This window comes from Mus pahari, chromosome 3 (genome assembly GCF_900095145.1).
Source record: "Mus pahari chromosome 3, PAHARI_EIJ_v1.1, whole genome shotgun sequence".
In the NCBI taxonomy this organism is placed as follows: domain Eukaryota; kingdom Metazoa; phylum Chordata; class Mammalia; order Rodentia; family Muridae; genus Mus; species Mus pahari.
In genome coordinates, this window is record NC_034592.1 from 86,685,956 (window position 1) to 86,697,925 (window position 11,970).

The window sequence follows — 11,970 nt, forward strand, 5'->3', positions numbered from 1 at the left end:
ACACACACACACACACACACACACACACACACGACTGATCAGCAGACAGTGAAATAGGTTCCACTATTGTCGTGTGTAATATATTTAAAATAGGAATTTCGCTCTTTAAGTCCTCACCTTTCTTACTCTCTAGCCTCCTTCTCTCTCTTTCCCTTCCCCTCTCTCTCCACGTGGCCATGGCTGCCTCTCTCTTTCTACCTTCTCTCCTTTCTCCCTGCCTTTCTACAATAAAGCTCTAAAACCATTTAAAAAAAAATATTTCTTTGATACATTTCTTAACTCCTGGGTTAACTTCTTGCACACCATTTCACCTGGGAAGGGAATTCTTCTAGAAAGTACTTGATCTCAGAGGATCAGTCATTGTTATTCTTCTTTGAGCTTCAAAGCTCTTTGAAAGAGCTTTGGAATGGAAATCTGGTACCTCCCTCAGTCCAGGATGCTCCTCATGGCCAACCTTGGATGTCCTCTGAGAGCTTGCATCCATGGCCAGGCCCATGTGGTGGGACATCTGCTTTGTTTGTTTCTTAGTGGGATCAGAAGCTGTCAGGGTGATCGGCTTTACTTCTGTGAATGGCATTCCTAGTTTACAGAGGCTTAGTTTATAGTGATGCTGACCCAACCACTGGACCCAATTTGTAGCCAGATGCTGGTAGTTTTAAGATTCTACCAGAGCCAGAGGAAGAGAGGGGTTTGCTTATATTCCAGAGTGAACACAGCAGTTCTAGAAGGTGGGTAACTTTTGACGTGCGGTCTCTACTGCTGATTTATAATTTCTGTGCTACTTTAACTGGGTTCCAGGAAATTTATTTGAGGCTTTGTAGATTTTTTTTTTAAACCAGGCTGGTTAGCTGTGTGATATGACCTGCTTTTCACCTTGGTGGGAGAAAACAATGATCAGGCTACAAACTATACTGACCTTGGTTGAAGTAATGATTGCATGCTACTTCATATAGCTTTGGGAAAGTCATTTAGCCTCAACGATAGTGCTGTCACCTTTTTAAACAGGAGAGAACACTATCTATCCTATAGCACTGATGAAGTGTGATAAGTACACCTGAAGTATTTAGTGCTTTGCCTAGAGATAGTGAAAGCCCAATGTCATGTACATAAGTGATATAGTGACTTGTTTCCCATATACCTATAATTGGTAAGATGGTAGGAAGTCCAAATACAAAACTGCTTTCAGTAATAGATTAGGAGAGACATGGGGTTCTGGAAATACAGTTCAGTCAGTCAGTGAGGTGCTGACCATGCAAGCACGAGGACCCAAGTTTGATCTTTAGCACGTATGTAAAGAGCTAGGCATGATGGTCTGGGGGAGTTGGAGACAAGTGGATCACGGAGTCTGTGGATGGCCAAGCTTAATCAACTTGGTGAGTGTCAGACCAAGCATAGATACAAACAAACAAACAAACAAACAGACAGACAGACAGACAGACAGGACAGATAGACAAGCAAACAAAAATAGAAAGTATCTGAGAAATGCCATCCAAGCTCCTCTGATATCCGTACACGTGAGATTCATAAGCATGTACAAACACACACACACACACACACACACACACACACACACACACACACACCCCTAATTCCTAAATATAAGCTCTTCAGTCCGGATAATGTTATAGATACATAATGGATGTATCTTTTCAGAGTTGACCATTTGGCCTTGGACAGCCAAATGGTGTGCTCTTCCCTAGGGACGAGCATCTCCTCCATTCCCAGCATTCCTCCAGTTTTTAGAGTTTCTTTAGTATGGTTGAGCCTTGTGGACCTTTCTCCATCCAGTTTGGCATCCAGTTCACTGATGTCATCCTCGCTCAGCTCGTGCAGTCATGCATGCGACTTAATAGTAGCTCCTGATATTACTAGGAGACACAATTTCCAAACAAACTCCCGATCTTCTTGCATTTATAATATGTCTGCCCCCTCCTCTATAATGTCCCTGAGCTTCAGGTACAGAAATATTCTGTAAATTTATTGGAACTTCCTTCTGATTAGTTGTGATTTTTGCAGTGGTCTCTGTCTGTTGCGAAGTTAAGGGAACTGACTTCAGTCTGTGTCAAGTGGACAAAAACTAACCCAGAAGGCCAGGAAAGTGACAGCTGACAGGTAATTCTAGCAATATATCAAAGGCTCATGGAAGTGGAGCTGGTGCCATGTGCAAAGGTCATAGCTAGGAATGCTACCTCAGTGGCTGGGTGGGAGGAAAGAGCAAGTTATGAGAGGAGCTTAAAGAGCAAGACACCACTCACTGACATGCCAGAAGTATAGCGAGGGACCTCAAGTTTGTCTGAATAGCAGGTACCCAGAGGTATCCCATGCTTTCCTAAAGTCTCTGTCAGTTGTGTGCTGGGTTGAGCTTCAGTATGAGAGCTGGCTGCAGCGTCTGACTGGTTGGGTTGCCAACAGTACCACTCTAAGATTCAGGCTTTCTTCAGGACCACAGAGCTGGCTCAGGGAGGATAGTGATCACTGGACAGGTTAAGTAGGAGGTTTGTGGTGTTATTTATCAGATGGTCCATGCATTCGAAGGAATGCACCCCAGGTGCTGGACACATAATGACGAGCAGACAGACATGGTCTCTTCTGCTGTAGAGCCTGCCATTCAGCAAAGGAAGATAGAAACAACAAGAAGAAGTAAAAACAAACCTGGGGAGCAGTTTGTTCTGTGAAGTAAACAAACAGAAGAAGGGCCAGACTCCTCTCTGCATCGGAGTCTGTCTGGGACACATGGGAGGCTCTGATTGCAGTCTGCCTGTTTTGAAAGCCTCATTCCACACAGTGTATGCCATCACAGCTGCAAGTACAAACGAAGCATTTCTTATGGAAGCCCAGTCTGGACATCACGGATTACAATGAAGCCTCAAGGAGAATGAATTCCATCTGTGGAAACAAGGTCAAACCCAAGAAGACAGCAGTTTCATGTACTTAGGTTCTTGTCGCCTACGTAAATTCAAAGCAAATGCAGGGGAAGAAGCAATGCATTTGTCTGTCTGGTGAATGCCTATCTGGAGCTGCCTTCTGTGATGGTGAAGAGGGGACACCATACTTGGGTGGTCCTATTCTAGCTGGAGCTACGAGGCTGTACCACGATCTTACCAGTAGATGGCGCTCAAACAATCCTTTCGGGTCTGTCCTTTCTCCTGAAGGAGGAGGGCTTCTTTCCTGTAGGGAAATTGTAGGGAAACTTTCCATTTCCCTTCCTGAATAACATGTACAGTCTTAGCAGGAAAGGGGAAAGGCAGGTCAACACTGAGAGGCATCAGACATTTGGAACTGGAGAGGCAGAACAGCCCCTTAATTTGTAACTGTCTGTACTGATGATGATATTAGCCCACCTCCGTACAGTCTTAACAGTCAGTGTGTGATTGTTTCATCCATGGTTATAAGATTCTAGTCTCCAGGAGAGTACCTGCATGCCTAAGTCTAGAACCCAGAGAGTTCGATCATTTTCATCTTCCTGCATTAAGACCGATAGTTTGGTGGTCTCAAAACTATCTGTGCTGGGAGCCCTGGGTGCTATATTACTGAAAGAAAGATCTATTTCTTTGTACTTTTCTCAACGTTTCAATTAGAATAACTTCAAGTCTACTGGGTTGAAAGAACTCTCTGCGTCCATGCTGTCTACCTGGATTCACCAATTATCACTTTACAGAACGTGACATTATTTCTCTTTTGATACTACAAATGTTAACATTTTATGTTTTATGATGTTAGCATAATCTTCCATTCCTTTGTTTTTCTCTTGAGACAGGGTCTTAGGATGTAGCCCACGGTGGCCTGGAGGTCTCTGTCTTCCTGCTTCATCCTTCCAAGTGCTGGAATGACAGCTGGATTTCATGATGCCTAATTTTTCTTTCTGAGCCTCACATTTGGCCAGTGAAGACTTTTTAAACCACCTTCACACACGTTCTGAGCACCCCCCCCTCCTTTTCAGTCCTCATAGGCATTTTGAGTTCACCTGTACTTCTCTCCCAGGTCCGAAACCAGCCACTTCTCTGTGACTCTTTCCACGGGGGCACTCAGGGCTGCGACTAAGTGCTGGCTACCTGAGGTGCTGGCTACCTGAGGTGCTGGCTACCTGAGGTGCTGGCTACCTGAGGTGCTGGCTACCTGAGGTGCTGGCTACCTGAGGTGCTGGCTGCCTGGGGTGCTGGCTGCCTGGGGTGCTGGCTACCTGAGGTGCTGGTATCTAAAGTCAAGAGCAAGGCTGATATCAGAGCTGCTCAGACTGGAAAGTTGGCTTCTTCTCTTTTATTGATTCCTTGAGAATTTCACATCACAGTCTCCAATCACACTCACTTCCCAGTCCTTCCATATCTGCACCCCATTGTGCCCCACAACAACAGCAGCAACAAAAAACAAGTCCAATTTGTGTTGTCCATAGACTTCCTAGAGCATGGTCAAACTCCCCACAGGAACCTGAAACCCTTCTGCCTGCACCTCAGCCAGAAGCCATCGGCTATGGGAGCAATTCTCCAGCATCCTTATCACACTTGGAAGAGTTCTCTTAGTGGCTTCCTGTATAGGCTGATACTTTCCAGGGGGCAGTTGGGGTCGGAGTAGGGGGGTCCCAGAAGCCTTCCATGTTCCGCTTTTCTTTTTCTTTTCTTTTCTTTTCTTTTCTTTTCTTTTCTTTTCTTTTCTTTTCTTTTCTTTTCTTTTCTTTTTTTCTTCTTTCTTTCTTTCTTTCTTTCTTTCTTTCTTTCTTTCTTTCTTTCTTTCTTTCTTTTTTTTGAGACAGGGTTTCTCTGTGGCTGTCCTGGAACTCACTTTGTTGTGTTCCTCTTTTCCAACCGAGTGCCTGCAGCCAACAACATCACTGCCAAAGTAGCTTCCTTGCTCTTTGATCTGGAGCTCAGGTCATGGGCTTCCTTGTGGTTTCTGGTGACAGTGTAGACCATGGACACAGCCCCTGGCAGCAGTAGGACCCACATCATGGCATCATAGACTATGGTGATCCTTGGAGGAGGCCCAATCTAGAAAGTAAACCGTTGTTCACCTTCAGTCTCCATCATTGCCTAGAGCCGGGGAGATCCTGCAGCTGGGTGGCATGCTTCAGGCCTGAGCTGCATCTGTGTGAGCTCCAGGCCTGAGCTGCATCTGTGTGAGCTTCAGGCCTGAGCTGCATCTGTGTGAGCTCCAGGCCTGAGCTGCATCTGTGTGAGCTCCAGGCCCGAGCTGCATCTGTGTGAGCTCCAGGCTGCTGCATGCCATCCTGCTGACCCCAGGGGCAATGACCTGATCCACTGTCACCCCCAGCCCTCTTTCACACCTGCCGCTGTCACTGCATCTCCAGTTCTGCCTCTCTCCACAGTGGGAGCACTGCTCTGCTCTCCCATCTTCCCCATCTCCATTGCACATTCATTCATTGAAGTGACGCCTGCCAGTCCCTGTGCCCACATGGATAAAACTGACTTCCTTAGTGGAGCCATCCTGATGACCTCCTGGGCTGGTTTCTGGAATGCATTTTTTTTTTTTTTTTGGTGGGAGGAGGTCAGATGTTTTGGTTCTCTTCTTAAATTTAATTTTCATTGTATATATTCATTGTACATGGTACCATGTTACCTAAGAACAATTGTGCACGACACTGTACATTGAACATATTTTCTTCATAGCCCCACTCCCACTTTCTCACCCTCATCTTCCATTAGCCCCCTTTCGCTTCTACTTCCATGACATATATACATATGTGATTTTTATATATTTATGTAAAATGTAGGAGCCAATCACATCTTAGAGAAAACATGTGATATTTGTCTTCCTCAGACTGGCCTAATGTGCTTAATATCATCATCTCCAGTTGTACCCATTTCCTTGCAAATCCAACTTTGTTTTTCTCTAGGGCTGAAAAATTCCAATTATATAGGCCACATTTCTTTAGCCATTGCCATGCTGTTGGACACTTAGGTTGGTTCCATAACTTAGATGTTGTGAATAGTTCTGCAATACCTATCAATGTACAAGCGCCTCTGCTGTGTGTTGTCTTGGCAACCTTCAGGGGAAGATAGAACTGGATCATGTGGTTCTAGCTTGGGTTTTTTTGTTTGTTTGTTTGTTTGTTTTAGGAAACTTCATAATAACCGGACTTGCTTATGTCCCTCCAGCAGTGTATAAGTGTTTCATTTTACCCTCATCCTTGCCAATATTCATAGTGATTCATATTTTTTAGTGACTGCCATTCTAATTGGGATGTGATGGAATCCTAACATAGTTTGAATATATATTTCTTTGATGGATAAGCTTGAACATTTTTTTCACATGTTTATTGGCTATTTTTGTTTTATCTTTTGCAAACTGTCCATTTCATTAGCCCATTTATTGATTGGGTTGTACAATTTCTTACTGTATAACTTTTGAGTTCCTTGTATATTCTACATATTAATCCTATCTCAGACATATAGCTATTGAATATTTTCCTTAGACTTCTCCCCCACTTGATTATCTATTTACTTTGCTGTGCAGGAGTTTTTAATTTCACAAGGTCCTGCTTGTCAACTGTTGCCATTGTTTCCTGAGTGACTTAAGTCTTATTCAGAAAGTCTTGGTCCATTCCTATATCTTGAATCATTTCCCTACTTTCCTTAATACATTCAGAGTTTTAGGACGTACACTACCATCTTAGACCCATTTGAAGTTGACTTTTATACAGGACGAGGGACAGGGAGATAGTTTCATCTTAAAATGGTATTTACTTAATGTGGCCCTCAGGTTGCTCCTTGCTTACCCACGTGAACTTCAGGAGGATCCACAGCCCTGAGGATGTTACTGTGTGATATTGTAGCCAATCCCACAGGGATTCCAAAGCTTCAACCCCTGAAGGATACCGGGGATCTAAAGAGGTTAGGAAAGCAACCCATATGAGAGGATTTATAGGGAGAGATTATGGCCCCTAATACGTTTATCTTCTTACTTGTGTTTTGGACAGAGGCAGAGGAGCAGAAGAACTGGCTGTGAGCCATGCCCCCAAATGTTCACGGGCTAGAGCTTCTGAGATGATGTGTGTGCAGGCAAACACACAAGCCATATCCAAAGATAAATAAGAGAAAAATTTAAGATGGAAAGGACCAGAGGAAGAAGGAAGGGTTCGGTAGGGGTCAGGGACAGAGGGAGACAGGGGTCTGTAACTCTAATTTTTTTGGTTCTTAACCTCCCTTGTAGCCCACCACCCACAGTAGGCAGAGTAAAAGAAAGGATACAGGGGAAGTGGACCTGTTTAGAAAGGTTCTTTGGAGCAACTCCCATCTGTGTTGTCTGGAAATCTGCAGTTCAGTTTGCAGGTCAGCAGCAGTAGCTCCATCTATTTTCAAACACTTTATGGATACACCAGCAGTCCAGTTCAGCAGAGTCGGGTTAGCAGCAGTGGTGACACGACCTAGCAGAGACAGCCAGGCCTCAACGTCAGCTTGACATAGCAAGAGAGACCGACAAGAACACCAGAAGTTCTCGGCTGTGCCTCTCTCAGGGAAGTAAAGGTCAGTGAAGACCCACAAGTATTGCACAGCTAGCTGTACCAGCAAGCCAGGTCCTGTTCCCATCACTCCATGGAGATCTATTTATATCCCCCCCAATATTAAGTGTCCTCCACATGCCTTGCATCAGCACGTGTATCCAATCAGCCCCAGTCCCCAGAGTCCCAACAAATGCAGCTCAACTACGAGATGTAAGGTGGACCAATGCATGCATTTTGTTAGCAAGGAATCCTTCATCACGTGTCCTTTCACATGTTTGCTTCAGCAGAACATCCTCTCTCCTGTGTCTGCTTCAGTGAAACATTCCTTCATGAGTCTGCCTTAGCCTTTCACCTGTGTCTACTTCAGGAAAACACTCCTTCCCGTGTTTGCCCCAGCAAAACACCATCCAACACAACTGACTCTCCAAAGAACCCTTGTTTCCACTTCAGGGATCACTCATTGAGAACCATATCATCTTGCCACAGCTTTCTGTGTCTTGACTTTTCCAGGCAAAGAACTATGTACAGTTGTGTCTACAATGAGGAGGGCATCATGAAATGTCTAGCAGCCTGGACTTGGACCTGACAAATATGCAAAGCATGTTTTCTCTTTTATGAAGAGGGACAAAATAAAAATGGTTCTTAGAGAATGTGTGTGTGTGTGTGTGTGTGTGTGTGTGTGTGTGTGTGTGTAGCAGTCAAAGCAAATGCTGTGTATAAGTCTCTTAGTCTTAGAACTAATACTCAATAGGTAGTTAATGATTAGGCTGGTTAGTTCTAGCTAACAGCTTGATATAACTTAGAATCACTTAGGAACAGAGTCTTAATGAGAAATTATTTAGATCAGGTCGGCCTATAGGTACATCTGCAGGGGACTGTTGTGATTGTTAAGTGGTACCAGCCCATCATGGGTGGCACCATTCTTTAGGCACTGAGTCCTGAACAATATAAAAGAGGAGAAAGCTAGCCAGCAAGCAAGTATGGATGCACACATCACTTTTCTCTGTTTTTGCCTGTGGATGGATGTGAGTAGCTGCTTCAAGCCTCCTGCCACTCTGACTGACCTGATACGCTGCACTGGAACATGGAACCGTAAGCCAAAGAAACCTTTTCCCCTTAAGTTGCTTTTTTGACAGGATATTTTATCACACTAATAGAAATAAAACTAGAACAATGAGATTTATATTAATAACCCAGAGCCATCAAGTGAGTTTTTTACTTGATTTTTTTTTTTGTGAGTGCATACGTGTGTGCCTGTGTGTATGTATGTGCATGTATGTGTTGAATGGGCAGAAGTTAATATAAAAGACATATAGTGAAGGAAAACTTCCTGAGAGAAAAAAAAGGAGGAGGCATTATGCCAGGATAAGTGTTCTGTGGTAAATAGTACTTCATGCTTTCTGTCTAAGAAGTTTCTTGACACCAGGTTGTTTAAACTGATGCGGACTGCTGTCAAAGACTCCTCAGCAATAGCTCAGCCTCTGGGAAGGAGGAGAGTGCGTGAAATACCTCTTCTCAGACAGTAAGAAGTCACTAGATTACCAAGAACGCAATCAGATATCTGTGGATATAGAACCTGGAAGACTCCAGTCTTTAGAAGGATTCCCCCCCCCCACCCCCCCCAGGCAAACGAGGATCCAGGATGCTTGCTCCCTGGGGCTGGATGCTGCTGCTGCTGGAAGAAGGCAGGGCACAGATGAAGGCTGTATCTGCCAGAGGGAAAGCAGAAGCCAGGCTTTCAGTGATCCTATACGCCAGCATGTTGGAACAGAAATCTAAAGCAAATACAAAGTCCGTCTGCTTTCTGAAGCGGGGTTTTGCCAGTTGACCGCGGTTAGGTGAGACAGCAGATTTCTATAGGGTGTTGACATTGCAGATTCACAAACCTGTGGTCTCACAACCTCATATTCTCATAGTACCTTGGTCTTGTAGTCTGGAAAGTGGGGCAAATTGGAAAGAGGAGGATTTGTAAATATCAAAGAGAGATTTTATAGGGTTTCTGTTGCTTGGGTTTCAAATGCCCTCTGGTGGGATTCTTGCCTTAGCCCTGACCCAGATACTAACTCCTGACCTAATAGAGTCAAACTGAACAATCTTTATCTTACACAGCTAATAAAGGAGAGCACATTCATGATCAATAGAAGTGATGTACCCTTTGTGTTTTCCTGTTGTAAAACAAACAAAACTATGGTAAAGAGAACACTTAGCCAAATGAAATAGTTTCCAGATGATCTATTTGCAAAACTTTCAGATCAGAAGTGTGAACAACTTTAGATTGATTACATTAAAGGATCTATAAGAAAATATGGCTCTTATGAACTAACATGAGAAATGTTGATTGAGATTTTGAAAATTAAAGAACAAAGTGAACATGCAAGAACTATATACATAGTATTTGAAATTAACAACAACAAAAAACATCAATTGAAGGGAACCAAGGAGAAGGGGGAATCAAAGAAATAAAAATTGGCCAACAAAAATCAGCTAAACTGAAGCCCAGAGACAGTATACACAAAGCCCTCAATGTAAAATTTTTATTAGTGTTTATTAGTTGTATAAAATACTGGTTTTTATGGTGATGTATACAAGAAGTAGATTGAGGGAGGGACCAGGTAGAGGGGGCAAAAGAGTATCGAGGGCAGAACACAGTCAATCCAGTTTTCTTTCCTACCTCCCTCCAGTTGCTATCCTTTTGGCTGCATTAGTAAGGTGACATAGTGTACACTTTGGGGGATGATCCTTGAGATATCAGAGAGGAAGTCGCTCCTGTCCATAGTGCTACATAGTTTTCTTGCTACACAGTTATTTTAAATGAAGTCATAACACGTATGGTCTAGGGAGAAGCTTTGAGATGCTTCGATTGGACAGGGAGCTGCTGAATTATTTGATACAGTCACCCATTTGGTTATCAATGCATGGTGCACCAGATTGAAACTTATAAAGAGGCGAGCAAGGCAATGTCCCTGCCCTGCAAAGCTGTGCTGTGAAGCACAGAGATAATTCAATCAGCCATCTTCATAAAGTGTCAGGCTGACTGGGGTTTTAGGCCAAATCACAGCTTGGGAAGTCACTACTGGACTTCCAGTGTTCCCGATAAAGACAAGAGTCCCAATCAACTCAAAGCCTTCTCTTGCCACTTGCTGTGAGGTAGGCATTGCTCTAAATACATCCATGCAGTCTCATTTAGTCTCCACTTCAGTCCTCATCAGAACCATTTTATAGATAAGGACACTAATGTATCCAGGTCAGGGAAGGAATGGAGTAGAGGACCTGTTACATAGCTCTAAGTGACTGGGCCAATATATGAATGCAGAAGCTTGGCAACAGAACCAATGGCATCTTTTCCAATGAACTACCCCGTATAATAGAGGAAGCTGAGGTCATGGCTCTGAGGGTCCATCTAAGGACCTAAAAGGTGACAGTGGGATAACTGGAGTCACACAGAGGGTTCAGGCTTCTTTTCCGCCCCTTACCTAGTGTGCTAGCAAATTAGTACGCCACCATTAGGCCTTGTCTCTGCCAGCTGTGTACCTGCTGGGTCTGCTGGTTATAGCCAGTGTCATCATCGTTTGGCTCTTATAGGATCTGGAATATAGGGCAGAACCTGAGCTTCCCTGGGAATCTTATGCTAAGATAGTGTCCCTGATCCACACAGGATGCCATAGAAAGAATACAATGATTGCCATTTGCAGAGTATCTTTAGGAAACAGGTACAATGCTGGAAACTGGGGCTGGAGTTAGAACTCAGTTGGTAAGAGTACCCAGTTGGTAAGTGGACCTAGGCTTGATCCCCAGGAACACATATAGAATAGGCATTGAGATGTGTCTGTGAAATGTCCTCGCTTAGAAGGTAGAAACAGAAGGATTAGAGGTGCAAGGCCAGCCTCAGCCTTAGCTAAAACTTTAAAAAATAGATAGAATGATCTACATGAAATTCTGTCTCAAAATAAATAAATCAGATAAATCCTTCGAACAAGAAAATAATAGAAGACATGATGACAAGTCCTCCTACCCTCATCTCCATCCATGAGAAGCCCTGGCTCTGACAACAGTGAACTCTCCTGGGGTTCAAGCTGTTTTCATGTACTGAGCCAGCCTCTGGAGTCATCTTTGAAAGGGGGAAGATAGGACCAATGCCTCTCTGTCTAAACAATTTCTCTGAATCCTTTTTGTTCCCTAAAAGGGAAGATGAAAGAAAACCAAAATCAAACCACTTCTCAGAAGTGTGTGTGTCTCTCTTGCCACCCCATCTCTTAACACTGGAGACGGTGAGTTTGACTTGTGTGAACGTTGGAGGTGTTTGTTTCTGTGCAGTTCTGTCACTCATTTGGAAATTAAGGAAGACTTAATTTTAATTCTGTAAATGGAAGCAAGGTCTGCCTACATATTCTGTTCATGTTAGACTAAAAGAATAGGGGTGAGTCCAGGGTTTGGAAGACTTGGGGGATGGTCTGGACACACACACACACACACACACACACACACACACACACAGAGAGAGAGAGAGAGAGAGA

At 43.8% G+C, this 11,970-nt stretch overlaps 1 protein-coding gene across 1 annotated transcript in view; it reads left to right on the forward strand.

The window, feature by feature from the left end:
- The window catches only part of Pamr1 (peptidase domain containing associated with muscle regeneration 1), an 87,892-nt gene that overhangs the window by 38,029 nt on the left and 37,893 nt on the right, over positions 1 to 11,970 (forward strand). The gene's annotated exons all lie outside the window — the stretch shown is intronic.